Source organism: Tachyglossus aculeatus, chromosome 7 (genome assembly GCF_015852505.1).
Source record: "Tachyglossus aculeatus isolate mTacAcu1 chromosome 7, mTacAcu1.pri, whole genome shotgun sequence".
Classification (NCBI taxonomy): domain Eukaryota; kingdom Metazoa; phylum Chordata; class Mammalia; order Monotremata; family Tachyglossidae; genus Tachyglossus; species Tachyglossus aculeatus.
The window spans coordinates 1,524,389-1,548,505 of NC_052072.1; positions in this window are offsets into that span (position 1 = coordinate 1,524,389).

A 24,117-nucleotide genomic window follows, 5' to 3' on the forward strand; every position below is an offset into this window, starting at 1 on the left:
CTTGCCAAATCAGATTTTTCTACACTATCGCCCTAGAATAAATATGCAGTGAGCGAGTCACATTCATTCCCTTAAATTCTCATCAATTAATTCCGCAACAGGCTGAAATCACCATTTTCCCACATATTTTCTCGTGTCCATCGAGAAGCTATTCCACCAGGCGCCGAGGCTTCGAATATCTGTCGAGAGTGGGTAACAAGCAAGACATCCATGGGGACGGAGAGGAAAGCTGAATATTTATATTTACCACGGCTAGACGTTACTCTCACCCCGCGAAAAAATCATCATCGCTCAAGCCGCTCGTATATTTTACAGTTTCATATCGCTACGGATATTCGATTTACCTAGGGTTCCCTTTCAAAGAAATATGCTTGCGCTTCGCGGACCTGCCCCCCGCCCAAATTCACTCTACAATCTATCCTGTGCAATTCTGAATAGGATAAATAAATAATTTATTTATTTTACTTGTACATATCTATTCTATTTATTTTATTTTGTTAGTATGTTTGGTTTTGTTCTCTGTCTCCCCCTTTTTGACTGTGAGCCCACTGTTGGGTAGGAACTGTCTCTATATGTTGCCAACTTGTACTTCCCAAGCGCTTAGTACAGTGCTCGGCACACAGTAAGCGCTCAATAAATACGATTGATTGATGGATTGATTAAATGAAAAGGAATTGGTCTAAAGGATAGGACACGGGTTGGCGATTCAAGAGAACCGTGTTCTAATTCTGGAATTTTTTGGGGGTGGTTGTTAATTGTTTACTATGTGTCAAGGACTGTTTTAAGCAGCGTGGCTCAGTGATAAGAGCCCGGGCTTGGGAATCAGAGGTCGTGGGTTCTAATCCCGGCTCCGCCACTTGTCAGCTGTGGGACTTTGGGCAAATCACTTAAGTTCTCTGTGCCTCAGTTACCTCATCTGGAAAATGGGGATTAAGACTGTGAGCCCCACATGGGCCAATCTGATTACCTTGTATCTCCCCCAGTGTTTAGAGCAGTGTTTGGCACATAGTAAGTGCTTAACAAATACCAAAATTGTTATTATTATTATTATTTTAAGCACTGGGAAAGACCCAGGTTTTTCAGGTTGGACACAGTCCCTATCCCACATGGGGCTCATTCTTCCTGTCAGTCAATCAGTCGTTAGTTTTTATCGTGTACTTGATTTGTGCAGAGCACTGCACTGCGCTTATTGAAGGCCCATCTCCTCCAAGAAGCCTTCCCTGATTGTGCCTTCCTTTCCTCTTCTCCCACTCCCTTCTGCGTCTCCCTGACTCTCTCCCTTTCTTCATCCCCCCTCCCTCTCCCAAACCGCTGAGGTCCACGCTTATATCTTTCTATTACCGTCTCTATATATGTTGCTGACTTGTACTTCCTAAGTGCTTAGTACAGTGCTCTGCACACAGTAAGCGCTCAATAAATATGATTGAATGAATGAATGAATCTCCCCCTCTAGACTGTAAGCTGTCGTCTCCCAAGAGTTTAGTATAGTGCTTTGCACAGAGTAAGCCCTCAGTAAATAATAGTTGAATGAATGAATGAATAAATGAAGCTTATATTCTAGTGGGGGAAACAGACATAGCAATATGTATCAATCCCAGAGCTAAATACAGTGCTGGCACATAGTAAACACCAAACAAATAACCAATGGCAAACTATAAACAAGCACTTGAATCTGTAGGACAGTGCCAGCGTTTAGAACAATGCTTGGCACATAGTAAGAGCTTACCAAATGCCATCATTTAGAACAGTGCTTTGCACATAGTAAGCGCATAACAAATACCATCATCATCATTATTATTATTATAATCAATCAATCAATCAATCGTATTTATTGAGTGCTTACTGTGTGCAGAGCACTGTACTAAGTGCTTGGGAAGTACAAATTGGCAACATATAGAGACAGTCCCTACCCAACAGTGGGCTCACAGTCTAAAAGGAGGAGACAGAGAACAAAACCAAACATACTAACAAAGTAAAATAAATAGAATAGATATGTGCAAGTAAAATAAATAAATAAATAGAGTACTAAATATGTACAAACATATATACATATATACAGATGCTGTGGGGAAGGGAAGGAGGTAAGATGGGGGATGGAGAGGGGGACAAGGGGGAGAGGAAAGAAGGGGCTCAGTGTGGGAAGGCCTCCTGGAGGAGGTGAGCTCTCAGTAGGGCCTTGAAGGGAAGAAGAGAGCTAGCTTGGTGGATGGGCAGTGGGATTGGGGGCATTCCAGGCCCGGGGGAGGACGTGGGCCGGGGGTCATCGGCGGGACAGGCGAGAACGAGGCTTAATGGTGAGGAGATTAGCGGCAGAGGAGCAGAGGATGCGGGCTGGGCTGGAGAAGGAGAGAAGGGAGGTGAGGTAGGAGGGGGTGAGGGGATGGATGGACAGCCTGGAAGCCCAGGGTGAGGAGTTTCTGCCTGATGCGCAGATGGATTGGTAGCCACTGGAGATTTTTGAGGAGGGGAGTAACCTGCCCAGAGCATTTCTGGACAAAGACAATCCAGGCAGCAGCATGAAGTATGGATTGAAGTGGGGAGAGACACGAGGATGGGAGATCGGAGAGAAGGCTGATGCAGTAGTCCAGACGGGATAGGATGAGAGCTTGAACGAGCAGGGTAGCGGTTGGGATGGAGAGGGAAGGGCGGAGCTTGGCAATGTTGCAGAGCTGAGACCAGCAGGTTTTGGCGACGGCTTGGTTGTGAGGGGTGAACGAGAAAGCAGAGTCGAGGATGACACCAAGGTTGCGGGCTTGTGAGACTGGAAGGATGGTAGTGCCGTCAACAGTGATGGGAAAGTCAGGGAGAGGACAAGGTTTGGGAGGGAAGACAAGGAGCTCAGTCTTCGACATGTTGAGCTTTAGGTGGCGGGCGGACATCCAGATGGAGATGTCCTGAAGGCAGGAGGAGATGTGAGCCTGAAGAGAGGGGGAGAGAGCAGGGGCAGAGATGTAGAATCAACTAAGTCGAGTTATTCGGCCTTCCAAAGACCACTTTGGTTTCATTTGCTCTAAAATCCATCAGTTTGTCTTTCGGGCAGCCCACGGTATTCACAAAAGCCTTCGCCAACACATTTCAAAAGAATCAATGTTCTTTCTATACCTGTTTTTTCACTAATAATGACAACACTACTTGTGGTATTTGCTAAGCGCTTACTATGTTAGAATAGTGCTTGGCACATAGTGAGTGCTTAAAAAGTGCCATTATTATTATTACACGCCAGGCACTGCATTAAGCCCCAGAGCAAACACTATCCCTGCCCTCAAGGAGTTTCAGTCTACTGTGTGCAGAGCACTGTACTGAGCATTTGGGAGAGGACAATAGAATTAGTAGATGCTATCCCTGCCTTCAGCGAGCTTACACTCTGCTGTGTGCAGAGCACTGTACTGAATGTTTGGGAGAGGCCAATAGAATTAGTAGACGCTATTTCCTGCTTAGAGTCTAGTTTGAGCAGAGCAGAGCGAGTAGAAATGAGCCCTGCCTTCAAGGATACTAAAGTCTTGAGCACTCAATCAATCAATTGTATTTATTGAGCGCTTACTGTGTGCAGAGCACTGTACTAAGCGCTTGGGAAGTACAAGCTGGCAACAAATAGAGACAGTCCCTACCCAACAGTGGGCTCACAGTCTAGAGGGGGGAGACAGAGAACAAACCAAACATACTAAGAGAATAAAATAAATAAAATAGATAGGTACAAGTAAAATAAATATAATCGAGTTGGTAGCCACAGGGAGCTTGCATTCTGTTTCCTTCTGTTTTCTCTGTAGTTCTGTTCACCAACGATCCTTTCCTTTGGGCAGACAAGCCTCCAATTTTTGCGGAAACTCTAAAATAGCATCGTTCAGATTCCTGGACACCGGCTCCCAAGCTGTAACTAGAAAAAGACGTACGGACGATTTCTTCATTATCCGCAAACAGGCGGTGGGTGCGTTCCACACAGAACCCTTGCAGAGATGCTCCGGAGAGCCTCCCTTCTTCAGACCCGATCCATTATCGTGACACCGTTGCCCTGGCAACGGGGGGAAAACGATCCCGTCCCTGGGTTGGCTACACTGTTGACGGTACAAAATGCCTCTGATTGATTACGCAGGAAAATCAACGGGGAATTGAGAATCTTAATTTTTGTGCATTTTTCCATGAGTTTGAGAGCGGGCCAGATGATAGCTAGAAACAAGGCTGTGAATCTATTCCACTGGCAGAGTCTATTGCTGCGGATTCGTTCCTTTTCCCGTCTAATATTTTCTAAGGTCTTAACGCAATTACCTAAAATGACAATATCCATTTAATTTCCTAAGTACATTTTAATTATGCTCCAATTATTCATTATACGATTAAATCTCATTATGCGACGCGCACAGATCGTACAACGTATTAAGATAGATGCGTGTACGTTTGAATAAGCCTATTTATCGGAAACACATATTATACCATTTGGCAAAGGGAAACTGAATAAACCAAGACATCGTTCGAGATATCAAACAGAGGATTAAATTTTCATTTCCTTTCGCAGACCATAAAGAAAATTACACGCCATCTGTGTTCGTTCCAGACTAGTTACACTACAGAAGAAAGAGAAATATAAGCTTCCTGAATGTGCGACTTTTAAAACATCCTCAGAATGGAATTATACCTTCCAAGCAATGGATCATTTTTGCTCTTTTGCCCATAAGGGCCATCTCCTCCGATTCCACGTCTCCCCAGTTATGTCTAAACCTAGTTCTTTTTGAGTAATGCCGTCCACAACTCACAAACGCGGTGTCAGAGTCTCATATCGATGATCCGCCAAATGTCGCAGAAGATGGGCTAGCCTCATAACTCTGCCCGAGAAAACCTCTGAACGATCACCGCTCCACTTCATCCTGCGGTTTACGTTAGATTGTGAAGATTTAGTGAGGATAAATTCAGTAGCGGCACAGATGGAGATTTTTGAGCACAGATCTGGTGCACTGGGCCTAGGAGTAAGAAGGATCTGGGTTCTAATCCCGGTTCCACCACTTGTCTGTTGTGTGACCTTGGGTAAGTCATTTCACTTCTCTGGGCCTCAGTTCCTGTCCCGCACGGGGCTGACAGTCTAAGTAGGAAGGAGAACACCTACCCCCATTTTACAGTTGAGGCCCAGAGAAATGAAGTGACTGGCCCAAGATCACCCAGCAAACATTTGCCAGAGCAGGATTAGAACCCAGGTCCTGCTGACTCCCAGGGCCTGTGCTCTCGCCACTAGGCCATGAGGCTTCTCCAGTGTGGGTTTCTGGAGGAAGGAGAGGAGGTGGGAGGCCTGCTTACCTGTTTTGATGTGTATGCATTTATAATCCTATTTATTCATTCCTTCATTCATTCAGTTGTATTTATTGAGCACTTATGTGTGCATAGCACTGTACTAAGCACTTGGAAAGTACAATTCAGCAACAAAGAGAGACAATTCCTACCCACAGTGGGCTCCTTCATTTATACAGAGGCCTGTTTACTTGTTTTGATGTCTGTCTCTCCCCACAACGTGGCTCAGTGGAAAGCTCACGAGCTTTAGAGTCAGAGGTCATGGATTCAAATCCTGGCTCTGCCAATTGTCAGCTGTGTGACTTTGGGCAAGTCACTTAACTTCTCTGGGCCTCAGTTACCTCATCTGTAAAAGGGGGATTAAGACTGTGAGCCCCCTTTGGGACACCCTGATCACCTTGTAACCTCCTCAGCGCTTAGAACAGTGCTTTGCACATAGTAAGCGCTTAATAAATGTCATCATTATTATCATTATTATTACCTCAGGACTGTCTCTATATGTTGCCAACTAGTACTTCCCAAGCGCTTAGTACAGTGCTCTGCACACAGTAAGCGCTCAATAAATACGATTGATTGATTGATTGATTATTATTCTAGACTCTAAGCCCAGTGTGGGCCAGGATTGTCTTTCTTTATTGCTGGATTGTACTTTCCAGGCGATTAGTACAGTGCTCTGCACACAGTAAGTGCTCAGTAAAAGCGATTGAATGAATTCTACCAAGACCCAGGTTGGGAAGACTATGACACTTTGGTACTTTAGGAGAGTGAAAAATTTGCATTAATTCGCTGTGATTTGGGTGACTGTATACCTCTTTCTCTCTATCTGCTCTTCCCTCTGCATTGAATAAACACTTGTCTGTGTGCCCTTAAAGTATTTGGAGACTCCCAGAATTTCCCAGCCCATGAGGAGCCTCCAAACTATAAGGTCACTGTAGGTAGGAAAAGTGTCATGATTATTGTTATACTGTACTCTCCCAAGTGCTCAGTACAGTGCTCTGCACACAGTAAGTGCTCAATAAATATGATTAAATGAATGAATGAAAAATCCACAACCTAGTGGAGAGAGCCAGAGTCAGAGGATCTGGGTTGTAATCCTAGATCTGCCACTTATCTGCTGTGCGACCTCGGACAAGTCACTTCACCTCTCTGGGCCTCAGTCCTCTCATCTGCAAAATGGGGATTCAATCCCTGTTTTCCCTGCTACTTGGACTGTGAACCTCTTTGGGCAAGTCACTTCACCTCTCTGGGCCTCAGTCACCTTATCTGTAAAATGAGGATTAAGACTTTGAGCCCCACGTGGGACAACCTGATTACCTCGTATCTATCCCAGTGCTTAGGACAGTGCTTGGCACATAGTAAGTGCTTAACAAATGCCATCATTATTATCCATTCATTCATTCATTCATTCAATCGTATTTATTGAGCACTTACTGTGTGCAGAACACTGTACTGAGCACTTGAAAAGTACAGTTCGGCAACAGATAGAGACGATCTCTACCCAACAACAGGCTCACAGTCTATTAAGGGAGATAGACAACAAAACAGCATCAATGTCAGTATTATTATTTTTGTTATTATTACGATTAGCTTGCATCTACCTTAGTAAAGAGCATTTAGCAGACAGTAAGTCCTTAACAAAAACCACTATTATTGCAATATCCTTCTACTCCATTTCCCCTAATCCATTTTAATGTCTGTCTCCCCCAAAAGCTCCTTGTGGGCAAGGATTGCGTTTCCTAACTCTGATGTAGGGTACTTTCACAAGCGTCTAGTACAGTGCTCTGTACATAGCGCTTAATAAGTTTCACTGAACCATCTCGACGTGATGGCTAATCATGAGACTGCCGCGGTCCGTGGCAAGACGTCTATTGGCGATAAAACGGCGTTCTTCAATGCCGCCTCCTGCTCTCGAAAAATAATGCTCTCTGAGAGGTAGTAGCCCCTTTGAAGATTCTGTTCAAAGAATAACTGATATCGAGACAGCTTCAAATAAAACCTTGGCTGAGAGGAATTTTGCAAAAGGCCTATACTGAATGTGGCTATTGTCTACATGTCATTCTTTCCTGACAAAGATCTCTGCATCAACAATTTTCAATGGTCTCTGAAAGGGTGAGTTTAAAGCAGAGGGAGAGAAAAGTTTATTCTCCCAGTTATTTTAGGCACCAGAATGCCCAGAGGCTGGGGAATAGCAGTAGAGTTAGAGGGAATGAAATGGTCCCTGAGAAAGAAGGAAATGTGCCTTTTCGAGGCTCCAACTAGATCCGTAGCTCTTTGACGGTAAGGGATCATTTTGGCTAAATTTGTGGCTGCAGTTGAGGTGGCAGCTGTGATGGGGATTGGGTTTGTTTCCATTGAATTCTGGCCCTTGAGGAGTCAGTCAATTCCTCCTCTAACCACTCTATCCTTTGACTCTTTGGTGTCACTGTGTCCTTGTCCATTAATCATAATAATAATAAAGGCATTTATTCAGCACTTACTGTGTACTAAGCACTGGGGAGGTTACAAGGTGATCAGGTTGTCCCTCGGGGGGCTCACAGTCTTAATCCCCATTTTACAGACGAGGTAACTGAGGCACAGAAAAGTTAAGTGACTTGCCCAAAGTCACACAGCTGACAATTGGCGGAGCCGGGATTTGAACCCATGAACTCTGGCTCCAAAGCCTGTGCTCTTTCTACTGAACCATGGTGCTTCATTACTTGTCCATGTGTTCATTATTTTCTATTTTCCCATTCTTTCCCACTTTCCCTATGCGTCCAGCTACAAAACCTACCCCGCGATGCACTGATGCCCAAGGAATGAGAAAAGATCTGTCCATTCAATCGTATTTATCAAGTGTTTACCATATGAGCGCTTGGGAGAGGATGATACAAAGATAAACAGACACTTTCCCTGCCCATGACGAGCTTACAGTCTAGAGGGGGAGGCTGAAAGAATGAAGAAATCCGGCACGTTGTTGGGGAGAGGGTCAGACGGAGCGTGGGAGCTACAAGGGGTGAGCGTCCGGACTGGACTGAAGTTCTCCAGAGTCGTCCGGCCTTCTCTGTGTGAGAGAAGGGAGGTCATCAACGGATCCCATCAGGACACCTCGTCCGGCCTCTCGGGCAGTTCCGCTGATAACCTCCCCGATGGGATGGACTAAACGTCTCTGAATCCCAGCCAGCCCACGCACTACGCTCTTCTAATGCTAACCTTCTCCCTGGGCCTCTATCTCATCCATCTCCCCACCGACCCGTGGCCCACGGCCCACCTCTGGCCTGGATCACCCTCCCTCCTCATATAATAATAATAATAACAATGGCATTTATTAAGCGCTTACTATGTGCAAGGCACTGTTCTAAGCGCTGGGGAGGTTACAAGGTGATCAGGTTGTCCCTTGGGGGGCTCACAGTCTTAATCCCCATTTTACAGATGAGGTAACTGAGGCATGGAGAAGTTAAGTGACTTGCCCAAAGTCACACAGCTGACAATTGGCGAAGCCGGGATTTGAACCCATGACCTCTGACTCCAAAGCCCGTGCTCTTTCCACTGAGCCATGCTGCTTCTCTGTCATATCCCACAGAAAATGATTCTCCCCCCCTTTAAAGCCTTATCGCAGGCCCACCTCCTCCCAGAGGCCTTCCCTGACTGAACCTCACTTTTCATCATCTCCCACTCCCTCCCGCATCACCCCAACTCGCTCCCTTTCTTCATGCCCCCTCCCAGCCCCACACCACTTACGTCCACATCCCTCATTTATTTCTTTCTATTAACGTCTCTCTCCCCCTCTAGACTGTAACTTCGTTGTGGGCAAGGATTGTGTCTGTTTGTTGTTCTATTGTCTATTAGAGAAGCAGCATGGCTCAGTGGAAAGAGCCCGGGCATTGGAGTCAGAGGTCATGGGTTCAAATGCCGGCTCCGTCAGTTGTCAGCTGTGTGACTTTGGGCAAGTCACTTCACTTCTCTGGGCCTCAGTTACCTCATCTGTAAAATGGGGATTAAGACTGTAAGCCCCCCATGGGACAACCTGATCACCTTGTAACCTCCCCTGTGCTTAGAACAGTGCTTTGCACCTAGTAAGTGTTTAATAAATGCCATTATTATTATTATTATTATTATTATTATTATGGTCCTTTCCCAAGTGCTTAGTTCAGTGCTTTGCACACAGTAAGTGCTCAATAAATAAGACTGAATGAACAAATGAATGAAAACCTCAAAAGGTTTTGTAGTTGGACGCATAGGGAAAGTGGGAAAGAATGGGAAAATAGAAAATTAACATACAGACAAGTAATAAGTCATGAATGGTGACTTGCTGGGAAACCGCAAGTCAGGGGTGGAAGAAGAAGCATCAAGGGAAAGCAGCATGGTGCACTGTGATGGAGCCTGGCCCTGGAATTCAGAGGGTCATGGGTTCTAATTCTGACTCCACCACTTGTCTGCTGGGGCGCCTTGGGGAAGTTACTTCACTTCTCTGGGCCTCAGATCTCTCATCTGTAATTCAGAGATTAAGACCGTGAGCCCCAAGGAGGACAGGGGCTGTGTTCAACTGATTTGGTTACATCCAACCTAGTGCTTAGTACAGTGCCTGGCATACAGTAAACATGAAACAAATGCCACAGTCATTATCAGCGCTTAGAACAGTGCTTTGCACATACCAAACACTTAATAAATGCCATCGTTATTATTATTATTAGTAGTAGTAGTAGTGGGTTTAAAGAAACGGGAAAACAAAACACCCATTTCCCCTGGAAATCACATATCCCGAGAAATAGAGCTGATAAGAAGGATTTCATTGACAATTTATGCTCTGTGTTATTATTTGTTGTTTGTTGAATGCTTACTATATGGAAGAAGCAAAGCATAGTGGCTAGAGCACAGGCCTGGGAATCAGAAGGTCATGGGTTCTAATTCTGGCTCTCCAACCTGCCTGCTGTGTGAACTTAGGCACGCCACTTCACTTCTCTGGGCCTCAGTTCCCTCATCTGAAAAATGGGGATTGAGACTTTGATCCCCATGTGGGACAAGGACTGTATACAATGCGATTAGCTTGTGTATGCCTGGCACATAGTAAGCTCTTTCCAAATACCATCATTATAATATGTCACACACTGAGCTAAGCGCTGGAGTAGATACAAAACAAAAATATCAGACACTGTCTCTGTCCTACTCAGTGCTCATTGTGTCTCTCTACTTGTTTTGTTGTCTGTCTCCCCCCTTCGAGACTGTGAAACCGTCGTTGGGTAGGGATTGTCTCTATCTGTTGCCAAATTGTACTTTCCAAGCGCTTAGTACAGTGTTCTGCATGCAGTAGGTGCTCAATAAATACGATTGAGTGAATGAATGAGTGAATGAATCCAGAATACATTTATTGGCTGGGTATTTTTTCACTAAGGAGTTAATTAGAGAGCAATCCTTTCTTTAAGACCCAGAATTCCTCCCTAAAAATATGCAAATGTCTGAAAGAATAGCGTTTCTTACACTCGGATTTCGTTAGTGAGAACACAGTGCTATTAACATCGCTTCACTTCTGCTGTGGCAGCCAAACAATCTCTAAGATCAAAGAGCAATCGCTCAATCAATGCTATTTATTCATTCATTCAATCGTATTTATTGGGCACTTACTGTGTGCAGAGCACCTATTGAGTACTTGGGAGAATACGATAAAAAAGTTGGTATACACGAGCAAGAAAGGGTTATGACTCCTGCCTTCTTAGTCAGCTACAGGATTAATAAGCCGCATTTTAATGATTTCCAATCAATCAATCAATCAATTGTATTTATTGAGTGCTTACTGTGTGCAGAGCACTGTACTAAGCGCTTGGGAAGTACAAGTTGGAAACACATAGAGACAGTCCCTACCCAACAGCGGGCTCACAGTCTAGAAGGGGGAGACAGAGAACAAAACCAGACATACTAACAAAATAAAATGAATAGAATAGATATGTACAAGTAAGATAAATAAATAAATAAAGAAATAAGTAAATAAAAATAGAGTAATAAATATGTACAAGCATATATACAGACTCCCAGTATTCCAGCGTGGTCTAATGGAAAGAGCCCAGAAGCTCTTAGTACAGTGCTCTGCACACAGTAAGTGCTCAATAAATATGATTGATTGATTGATTGATTGGGAATTGAACTTCCTGAGTTCTAATCCCAGCTCTGCCAGTTGCCTGCTCTGTGACCTCGGGCAAATCACTTCACTTCTCTGGGCCTCAGTGTTATCATCTTTAAATGGGGATTTAATACCTGCTCTCCGTCGTGGTCAGACTTAGACCCCGTCTGACCTGATGATCTCGTATGTAATAATAATGATGATTATGGTATTTGTTAAGCACTTACGATGTGCCAAGCAATGTTCTAAGCATTCAAGGTGATCAGGTTGTCCCTTGTGGGGCTCACAGTCTTAATCCCCATTTTACAGATGAGGGAACTGAGGCCCAGAGAAGTGAAGTCTTCTAGACTGTGAGCCTGCTTTTGGGTAGGGACCGTCTCTATATGTTGCCAACATGTACTTCTCAAGCGCTTAGTACAGTGCTCTGCACACAGTAAGCACTCAATAAATACGATTGATTGATTGATTGATTCTAGACTGTGAGCCCGCTTCTGGGTAGGGACCGTCTCTATATGTTGCCAACTTGTACTTCCCAAGCGCTTAGTACAGTGCTCTGCACACAGTAAGTGCTCAATAAAGACGATTGAATGAATTAGAACCCAAGACCTTTGACTCCCAAGCCCGGACTCTTTCCACTAAGCCACTCTGCCTGCTCATAATGTAGGTAGTCTGTAAGGATTGAACAATTTTGTGGGCGTGAAAATGATGTATTTTCACACTGTTTACAGCGATTTCCAAACGGTCAGTGTTATTCAGGTACTTGTGGGCAAGATGAACAGATCATCATCAATCGTATTTATTGAGCGCTTACTATGTGCAGAGCACTGTACTAAGCGCTTGGGAAGTACAAATTGGCAACATATAGAGACAGTCCCTACCCAACAGTGGGCTCACAGTCTAAAAGGGGGAGACAGAGAACAAAACCAAACATACTAACAAAATAAAATAAATAGAATAATGTACAAATAAAATAAATAAATAGAGTAATAAATATGTACAAACATATATACATATATACAGGTGCTGTGGGGAAGGGAAGGGGGTAAGATGTCAGAACAAGTAAGGATCAGATGGACGATTCTGTCGAAGAAAGATTTTAGGGCCATTTTTCTCCGAGAAAGGGTGTCGAGACCGAATTCTGAAAGACCAGCAAGAAACTTCAGCTGTATTAGGAAAGTATCAAATCCGAGAGGAAAATTAACCTTCAGTTGATGTCATTATGCCAGCTAATATCCAAGCCGTCCTTCTAAAAGTGACGATAAATCAAGATTGTGTCGGGATGACATTTTAAATATCGCATTAGATTCTTCTAGCATCCTATACCTCATGTCCTGTAAAGTCAGACACTTTGTTTGGGAGACCTCAGTTCGTTTTTTAATTATAATAACTGCATTTTTATGGAACCAGAGAATTTATTAGGGTAGGGATCAAGTCTACTCACTCTATTCTTCTCTCCCAAGCACTCATTATAGTGCCCTGCACACAGTATCATCATCATCATCATCAATCGTATTTATTGAGCGCTTACTGTGTGCAGAGCACTGTACTAAGCGCTTGGGAAGTCCAAACTGGCAACATATAGAGATAGTCCCTACCCAATAGTGGGCTCACAGTCTAAAAGACTGAACTCTAAAAGACAGTAGACTGGCAGCTCCTTAATAATAATAATAATGATAATAATAATAATGATAATAATGGTATTTGTTAAGCACTTACTATGTGAGAAGCACTGTTCTAAGCGCTGGGGGTGTGTGCAAGGTGATTAGGTTGTCCCACGTGGGGCTCACAGTCTTAATCCCCATTTTATAGATGAGGTACCTGAGGCCCAGAGAAGTGAAGTGACTTGCCCAAACTGACACAGCAGGCAAGTGGCGGAGCCGGGATTAGAACTCATGACCTCTGTCTCCCAAGCCCGGGCTCTTTCCACTGATCCACGCTGCTTCTCTGTGAGAGCAGACTGTGAGCCCGCTGTTGGGTAGGGACCGTCTCTATATGTTGCCAACTTGGACTTCCCAAGCGCTTAGTACAGTGCTCTGCACACAGTAAGCGCTCAATAAATACGATTGAATGAATGCATGAATGAGAGTAGGCATCGTGTCTATTAACTCTATCATGCTCTATCTGGAAACGGTGTGGCCTAGTGGTTAGAGCCCGGGCCTGGGAATCAGAGGGACCAGGGTTCTAATCCCGGCTCTGCCGTTTGTCTGCTGTGTGACCTTGGGCAAGTCACTTCACTTCTCTGCGCCTCGGTTCCCTCGTCTAGAAAATTGGGATGAAGAGTGGGATTCTTATGTGAGACAGGGACTGTGTCCAACCCGATTTGCTTGTATCTACCCCAGAGTTTAGAACAGTGTTTAGCACATAGTAAGCACTTAACAAATACCATAATTACTATTATTATTATCAGTAGTAGTAGTAATGATAATAATAATAATAATAACTTGTATCTACTCCAGTGTTTAGAGCAGTGCTTTGCACATGTGTTTAAGTACTTTTATCTACCCCAGAGTTTAGAACAGTGTTTAGCATATAGTAAGTACTTAACAAGTACCATAATTACTATTATTATTATCAGTAGTAGTAGTAGTGATAAAAAATAATAATAATAATAATAATAATAATAATAACAATAATAATAATAATAATAATAATAATAATAATAATAATAATAATAATAATATTGTACCTACTCCAGTGTTTAGAGCAGTGCTTGGCACATAGCAAGTGCTTACGAAGTACCACACTAATAATAACAATAATATATTCATATCTAATCTAATTCCTATAATATATGATATAATATATAATTGTACAGTCATTATTATTATGGTACTTGAGTGTTTGCTATTAATAAGAGTATATGATAATTATAATAATACAATAGTATGCTAACGATTATTAAAATAATAACTTGTATCTACTCCAGTGATCAGAGCAGTGCTTGGCACATAGCAAGTGCTTAAGAAGTACTTGTATCTACCCCAGAGTTTAGAACAGTGTTTAGCACATAGTAAGCACTTAAATACCATAATTACTATTATTATCAGTAATAATAATAATAATAATAATAATAATAACAATAGAAATAATAACTTGTATCCACTCCAGTGTTTAGAGCAGTGCTTGGCACATGGCAAGTGTTTAAGAAGTACCATACTAATAATAACAACAATAATAGAATAATATGATATGAAATAATATATTCATATCTAATCTAATTGTTATAATATATGATATAATATATAATTGTACAGTCACTATTATTATGGTACTTGAGTGTTTTCTATTAATAATGGCATATGATAGTTATTATAATACAATATTATGCTAACTATTATTGAAATAATAACTTGTATCTACTCCAGTGATTAGGGCAGTGCTTGGCACGGAGCAAGTGCTTAATAAGTACCATACTAATAATATCAACAATACTTTAAGCAGCATGGTTCAGTGGAAAGAGCATGATCTTGGGAGTTAGAGGTCATGGGTTCTAATCCTGACTCATCCCACTTGTCAGCTGTGTGACTTTGGGCAAGTCACTTCACTTCTCTGTGCCTCAGTTCCCTCATGTGTAAAATGAGGATTAAGACTGTGAGCCCCACATGGGACAACCCGATCACCTTGTATTCTCCCCAGTGCTTGGAACAGTGCTTTGCACATAGCAAGCACTTAACAAATGCCATCGTTATCATTATTATAACAATATGATATGATATATTTATACATTCTGATTATTACAATATATAATAAATGATTATCCAGTTATGATCATTATTGTATTGTTGCATGTTTGCTATTATTAATATATCATATTATAATTATTATACGTTATTTATTATTTATAATTATATTATTTATATGATATTTATTTATGATATAATAGAATGTTATAATCAAACGATTATTATCAATTGTAACTTGTGTCCAGTGATCAAGTATCCAGCTTCTTGTGGGCAGGGAAGCTGGATAGTCACTTGTATCCAGTGAATATTCAGTTATTATTAATAATAACATATCCAGTAACAACTCCAGTGATTAGAGCAGTGCTTAGCACATAGTAAGCGCTTAACAAGTACCATAAGAATAATCAATTAATCAATCAATCAATCAATCAATCACATTTATTGAGCGCTTACTGTGTGCAGAGCACTGTACTAAACGCTTCTGATACATTCTGATTATTATATATTAATAATTTAAGGACTAAGGACTCAGTTCAGTGCTCTGGACACAGTAGATTGCAAAGTCCTTAAGGTTGGGATTTGTGGGTACTCTCCCCAATACTCAGTACAGCACTGTGGATGAAGTAAGTGCTCAAATAATACCCCTGATGGATTAAAAGATAACTGAAGTGTGTCAAGCCATTTACCCTTCCACATTGTCAAACTTTCCCCCCTGCAAGCAACTGTTCTCACTTGGCCATCTTGGCTGTTTTGGGTATATGCCCCGCTTCCTGATTCCTGATTGGCAACTTGTACTTCCCCAGCGCTTAGTACAGTGCTCTGCACACAGTAAGCGCTCAATAAATACGATTGATTGATTGATTGATTATAATAATAATAATGGTGATGATGATGGTATTTGTTAAGTGCTTACTATGTGCAAAGCACTGTTCTAAATGATGGCATTTGGTAAGCTCTTACTGTGTGCCAAGCACTGTTCTAAACGCTGGCACTGTCCTACAGATTCAAGTGCTTGTTTATAGTTTACCATCGGTTATTTGTTTGGTGTTTACTATGTGCCAGCACTGTATTTAGCTCTGGGATTGATACATATTGCTATGTCTGTTTCCCCCACTAGAATGTAAGCTTCATTTATTCATTCATTCATTAAATTGTTATTTATTGATTCCTGATTCCCGATCCAAATCCCCTCCTTCCCTCTAAAAATCCACCAGACCACAGGTCTCCTCATCACCAATCTCCTCCCGAAATCCCACCCGCTCCTAAAGACCTTCACCCATTTATCTCCATCACCCCAGACCACAACCTATATCTAGAATACTATTTATTAATAATAATAACAAGAGGAGCAGTGTGGCTCAGTGGAAAGAGCACGGGCTTTGGAGTCAGAGGTCATGGGTTCAAATCCCAGCCCCACCAATTGTCAGTTGTGTGTATTTGGGCAAGTCACTTCACTTCTCTGAGCCTCAGTTCCCCCGTCTGTAAAGCAGGGATTAAGACTGTGAGCCTCCCGTGGGACAACCTGATCACCTTGTAAATTTAGAACAGTGCTTTGCACGTAGTAAGTGGTTAATAAATGCCATTAAAAAAACAATAAAGTTATTTGTTAATAATAATAATGATGGGATTTGTTAAGTGCTTACTATGTGCTGAGCACTTTTCTAAGCACTGAGGCACAAACAGGGTAATCAGGTTGTCCCATGGGGGGCTCCCAGGTTTAATCTCCATTTTACAGATCAGGTCACTGAGGCATGGAGAAGTTAAGTGACTTGCCCAGCAGACAAATGATGGAGCCAGGATTAGAACCCACATCCTGTGACTCCCAAGCCTGTTCTCTGTCTCCTGTATATATGTATATATGCTTGTACATATTTATTACTCTATTTATTTATTTATTTTACTTGTACATATCTATTCTATTTATTTTATTTTGTTAGTGTGTTTGGTTTTGTTCTCTGTCTCCCCCTTTTATCATCATCATCATCATCAATCGTATTTATTGAGCGCTTACTGTGTGCAGAGCACTGTACTAAGCGCTTGGGAAGTACAAATTGGCAACATATAGAGACAGTCCCTGCCCAACAGTGGGCTCACAGTCTAAAAGGGGGAGACAGAGAACAAAACCAAACATACTAACAAAATAAAATAAAAAGAATAGACATGTACAAGTAAAATAAATAAATAAATAAATAGAGTAATAAATATGTACAATCATATATACATATATACAGGTGCTGTGGGGAAGGGAGGGAGGTAAGATGGGGGGATGGAGAGGGGGACGACGGGGAGAGGAGGGAAGGGGCTGTGAGCCCACTGTTGGGTAGGGACTGTCTCTATATGTTGCCAACTTGTACTTCCCAAGCGCTTAGTACAGTGCTCTGCACACAGTAAGCACTCAATAAATACGATTGATGATGATGATGATACTGAGCCATGCTGCAGAGCATCCTACTAAGTGCTGGGAAAGGACACCCAGAATCCAACAATTGCCTTCAGCAATTTTCTAAGTTTTGATTCGTGTTCACTTTCACTTTGCATCTCTCCTTCCTCCTCTAACAATTGTGAAGTTTGTTAAGTGTTTAGTACGTGCCACGCACCCTAGTAAGCGCTGGGGTGGATACAAACAAATTGGGTTGGACACAGTCCCTGTCCCGCGCGGGGCTCACGGTCTCCATCCCCACTTTCCAGATGAGGGAGCTGAGGCCCAGAGAAATGAAGTGGCTTGCCCAAGGTCACACAGCAGACTGGTGGTGGAGCCGGGATTAGAACCCAGATCCTTCTGACTCCGAGGCCCGTGCTGTAGCCTCTCTGCCATGCTGTTTCTCATAAAAAATAGACTGCTAGTCTCTCTCATTAGATTGTAAGCCCTTGGAGAGCAAGAACTATTGTTTTATAATATTATTATACTCTGCCAATGCTCTGCAATAGCATTTCTTTCTATTTATCTAGCTTTACTTCCATTTATTCTGATGACTTGACACCTGTACATATGCCAATGCTCTGCAATAGCATTTATTTCTATTTATCTAGCTTTATTTCTATTTATTCTGATGACTTGACACCTGTCCATATGTTTTGTTTTGTTGGCTGTCTCCCCCTTCTAGACCGTGAGCCTGTTGTTGGGTAGGGACCGTCTGCATAGGTTGCCAACTTGTACTTCCCAAGTGCTTAGTACAGTGCTCTGCAAACAGTAAGCGCTCAATAAATGGCTCAGTGGAAAGAGCCTGGGCTTTGGAGTCAGAGGTCATGGGTTCAAATCCCTGCTCCGCCACTTGTCAGCTGTGTGACTTTGGGCAAGTCACTTAACTTCTCTGAGCCTCAGTTCCCTCGTCTGGAAAATGGGGATTAAGACTGTGAGCCCCACGTGGGGCAACCTGATCACCTTGTAACCTCCCCAGCGCTAAGAACAGTGCTTTGCACATAGTAAGTGCTTAATAAATGCCATAATAATAATAATAATAATAATAATAAATACTATTGAATGAATGAATGAATTAATTAATGAACATGGCTAGTGTTCAATAAATGCTATTGATTGAACAATGACATTTCCATGGAGAGGCTAAACCCAAAGGACAAGTTTAAGGTGGTTTGCGGCTTCGTAACTTAAAAACTTCTGGGAAATCTTTCTCGTTTGGATTCTTCCATTGAAAACATGGGTTTATAATCCGCTTCATCCATCACCGTCCTCCGATCGGTTCCCCCAAGCGGGATCTGAATGGCGGGCAAACCCTCACTGTGCGTATTCACTGCAGTCTGATTTGTGGGAAAATCTTCCCGTCTCAGTTTCCTCAGAAAGGGCTCAGGTTTCTTAATGAGTACTACAAACCCAGTTGTATGTTGGGTTTTTTTTTTGGTTTGTTTGTTTTTAATGGCATTTGTTAAGTGCCAGCCACTTACTACACAACGGGGTTGTTGTCTTACGCGGCCGAGTCGTGTTCGACCAAACGCGACGCCACGGATGCATCTCTCCCGGAAGGCCTGCTCTCCATCTGCCATCATTCTGGTCGTGGATCCAAAGAGTTTTCTTGGGAAAAATCCAGAAGTGGTTGACTATTTCCTCCTTCCGCGCGGTCAAATAGAGTCTCTGCCCTCGACTCTTTCCCGGGCCACTGGGAGTTTTGCCTTGTAGCCTCTGGTCGGCCACTCGGTAGCCACTGCCCAAGCTCGGAATAGAAAGGACAGGCCTATGCTTCGCTCTCCCTCCCATAGCCAAGACTGGTAGAGGACTGGAAACTCTCCAGTTGCCACCCTGAGAGCCACACTGTGGTAAATCCAAGCTAATCAGGTTGGACACAATCCCTGTACCACATGGGGCTCACAGTCTTAATCCCCATTTTACAGATGAGGAAACTGAGGCCCAGGGAAATGCAGTGTCTAGCCCAAATTCACACAGCAGACAAGTGGCAGAGCCAGGGTTAGAACCCAGAACCTTTTTTTTTTTTGATGGCATTTATTAAGCGCTTACTATGTGCAAAGCACTGTTCTAAGCACTGGGGAGGTTACAAGGTGATCAGGTTGGCCCACAGCGGGCTCACTGTCTTCATCACCATTTTACAGATGAGGGGACTGGGGCCCAGAGAAGTGAAGTGACTTGCCCAATGTCACACAGCTGACAATTGGTGGAGCCAGGATTTGAACCAATGACCTATGACTTCAAAGCCCTGGCAGCGTGGCTCAGTGGAAAGAGCCTGGGCTTTGGAGTCAGAGGGCATGGGTTCAAATTCCGACCCTGCCAATTGTCAGCTGTGTGACTTTGGGCAAGTCACTTCACTTCTCTGGGCCTCAGTTACCTCATCTGTAAAATGGGGATTAAGACTACGAGCCCCCTGTGGGACAACCTGATCACCTTGTAACCTCCCCAGTGCTTAGAACAGTGCTTTGCACATAGTACGTGCTTAATAAATGCCATTATTATTATTATTTTCCACTGAGCCATGCTGCTGCTCTCACTCAGGCCCGTGCTCTACCCACTAGATTAAGATTAATCTAATCTTATCTAATCTTAGATCTAATCTAATCTAAGGGATTAAGACTATGAGCCCCCTGTGGGACAACCTGATCACCTTGTAACCTCCCCAGCGCTTAGAACAGTGCTTTGCACATAGTACGTGCTTAATAAATGCCATTATTATTATTATTATTTTCCACTGAGCCACGCTGCTGCTCTCGCACAGGCCCGTGCTCTATCCACTAGACCATCCTGCCAAGTCAGTCCCCAATAATAAACCTAATTGGTGAACTAGTAATTATTTCCTCATTCTCCTGAACATACTTAACCTTTATTGTACCACTCAGCTCAAAGTAAGCCGACCATATACCAAAAAACCTGGAATAGACATTCAAAGACATTGATATAAGCCTTTTACCACAAAAGAGAGCAAGAACGATTGTTCAGTTCTGCCCCACGGGTGGTTGTATTAATGACCACAAACTGCTTGCCTGAAAAATAATCTCATCCTCTTAAGAATATTAACAATATTATTCAATCAGTCATATTTATTGAGCGCTTACTGTGTGCAGTGCACTGAACAAGTGCTTAGGAGAGAATGATATAGCAGAGTTGGTAGATGCATTCTATTAATTAATTAATTAATTAATTAATTCAATTGTATTTATTGAGCACTTACTATGTGGAGAACACTAAACCAAACGCTTGGGAGAGTAGAGCAGAACAATAAACAAGCATGTTTCGTGCCCACAACAAGCTCTAACTGGAATCTTATTACAATGTTGGAACTTATTAAGAACTGACTATATGTGAAGTTCTGGGGTAGATAGGATGGTATGAGATGGGATACAGTCCCTTTCCCACATGGCGTTCACAATCTACATGGTCCACTTTTTACAGATGAGGAAACTGAGGCCCAGAGAAATTAAATGACTTACCCAAGGTTAAAAGACAGGCCAGGGGCTGAGCCAGGAGTAAAACCCAGCTCTTTTTTCCCCCAGCTTTCGGCTCATTCATTAATAATAATAATGATAATAATGGTACTTGTTAAGTGCTTACCGTGTGCCAAGCACTGTTCTAAGCGCTGGGGGAGATACAAGTAAATCAGGTTGGACACAGTCCCTGTCCCACTTGGGGCTCACACTCAGGAATTCAAATCCCAGCTCCACCAATCATTCAATCGTATTTATTGAGTGCTTTCTGTGTGCAGAGCACTGTAATAAGCGCTTAATCGATTGCCTCAGATGCAATCGTCTGCTGTGCAACTTTAGGCAAGTCACTTCACTTCTCTGTGCCTCAGTTCCTTCATCTGTAAAATGGGGATTAAGACTGTGAGCCTCCGTGGGACAACCTGATCACCTTGTAACCTCCCCAGCGCTTAAAACAGTGCTTTGCACATAGTAAGCGCTTAATCACTCAATCAGTCATATTTATTGAGCGCTTACTGTGTGCAGAGCACTGTACTAAGCGCTTGGGAAGTACAAGTTGGCAACATATAGAGACAGTCCCTACCCAACACTGGGCTCACCGTCTAAAAGACTGGCTTAATGAATGCCATCCTTATTATTAATCCTCATTTTCACTTTTCGCGTCACTTCGCTTCTCTGGGCCTGTTACCACAGCTATCAAGTGGAGATTCAACCCTGCTCCCTTCTAGACTGTGAGCCCACTGTTGGGTAGGGACCGTCTCTATATGTCGCCAACTTGTACTTCCCAAGTGCCTAGTACAGTGCTCTGCACACAGTAAGCGCTCAATACATACGATTGATTGATTGATTGATTTTTCAGCTGAGGTAAGTGAGGCCCAGAGAACTGAGGTGACTTGCCCGAGGTCACACAGCAGACAAGTGGCGGCGCCCGGATGGGAACCCAGGCCTTCTGACTCCCGAGCTCTCTCCGCTAATCCTATGTGTTCTGCACATAGTAAGCGCTCAATAAATACGATTGATAATCCACGTCGCTCCGGAATCACGCCACCCTGGACATCAGCGGCCTGGTATAAAGACTTCACCAAGGGGAGGTTTGCTCTTCAGATTGGAAAAGCGGTGGTTTGCATCCACCCGGAAATAAAGGTTCACGACCCGGGCAATCTGGTGTCGTTGGCATCGGATGCATCCCAGACACCTCCACACTCCGCTAAACGCCAAATGGTCCGGAATAACGCGGTTCTGGACCGCCGTCAGGATCCGAGGGTGAAATGGGGGTGCTGAGAAGGCGGAGGAAGACCCAAGCCATGGGTCTGGAGGACGGTGGACGGGTAACAGAGGGACTGACAGATGGAAGGAACATGGAAGGATGATTTCACGCACCGGATGAGATTTTCAGACTCCAGAGCTGGAAATGTCTGGCCCGCTGCAGAAGGAGAGGGAAGGAAATAAAATTCCCATATCTAGTCACGAGACAAAACGCGCACCATGGTGGAGTGAAGAGAGTGAGCCCGCTGTTGGGTAGGGACCGTCTCTATATGTTGCCAACTTGTACTTCCCAAGCGCTTAGTCCAGTGCTCTGCACACAGTAAGCGTGCAATAAATACGATTGATTGATTGTACTTCCCAAGCGCTTAGTACAGTGCTCTGTACACAGTAAGCGCTCAATAAATTCATTCAATCATTCAATCACACCCAGACTGAGCCCCTTCCTTCCTCTCCCCCTCGTCCCCCTCTCCATTCCCCCATCTTACCTCCTTCCCTTCCCCACAGCACCTGTATAGATGTATATATGTTTGTACATATTTATTACTCTATTTATTTATTTATTTTACTTGTACATATCTATTCTATTCATTTTATTTTGTTAGTATGTTTGGTTTTGTTCTCTGTCTTCCCCTTTTAGACCGTGAGCCCACTGTTCGGTAGGGACTGTCTCTATATGTTGCCAATTTGTACTTCCCAAGTGCTTAGTACAGTGCTCTGCACATAGTAAGCGCTCAATAAATACGATTGATGATGATGATGATGAGAAGCAGCGTGGCTCAGTGGAAAGCGCACGGGCTTTGGAGTCAGAGGTCATGGGTTCAAATCCCAGCTCCACCAATTGTCAGCTGTGTGACTTTGGGCAAGTCGCTTCACTTCTCTGTGCCTCAGTTACCTCATCTGTAAAATGGGGATGATGACTGTGAGCCCCCTGAGGGGCAATCTGATCACCTTGTAACCTCCCCAGCATTTAGAACAGTGCTTTGCACGTAGTAAGCACTTAATAAATGCAATTATTATTATTACAGAGACACTCTAATCATAGAGTTTGCTAAAGTCAGTGTGAGATTGGAGCTCTCCCATCACTAGACCATATTTCTGTTATTTAATGTTGCCGCAAAGCACAGTGCACAGTTTACCAAAGTTGAAATTAGTTCATACTTATCGACTACATGACGGCCTTAGCTTTTCTGAAAACTGTGTAATTGAGTGTCTCTAGCAATACGATTACACGTGCCACTAAAACCGTCAACTGTAACATTCAATTTGTTTTCACAATATTCCTGGGTTTCCCCCTGAGGAAAGAGATTCAAATTATTCTTGCAGACAAAGTCCGACGATTGCGAGAGAATTTAAGCTCTGCAAAGATACTGTTCCCCCACCCGCAGTGAAGTTAATTAATTGCTCTTTTTATGGAATTTATTAAGCGCTTACTATTTAGTAATCATAATGATGGTATTTGTTAAGCGCTTACTATGTGCCAAGCACTGTTCTAAGCGCTGGGGTAGATAGAAGGTGATCAGGTTGTCCCACATGGGGCTCACAGCCTTAACCCCCATTTTACAGATGAGGTAAATGAGGCACAGAGATGTTAAGTGACTTGCCCAAAATCACACCAGGGACAAGTGGTAGAGCTGGGATTAGAACCCATGTCCTCTGACTTCCGAGCCTGTGCTCTAATAATAATAATAATAATGATGTTGGTATTTGTTAAGTGCTTATTATGTGTCAAACACTGCTCTAAGCGCTGGGGTAGATACAAGGTAATCAGGTTGTCCCACATGGGGCTCACAGTCTTCATCCCCATTTTACAGATGAGGGAACTGAGGCCCAGAGAAGTTAAGGGACTTGCCCAAGGTCACACAGCTGACAAGTGGCAGAGCCGGGATTAGAACCCACGATCTCTGACTTCCAAACCAGTGCTCT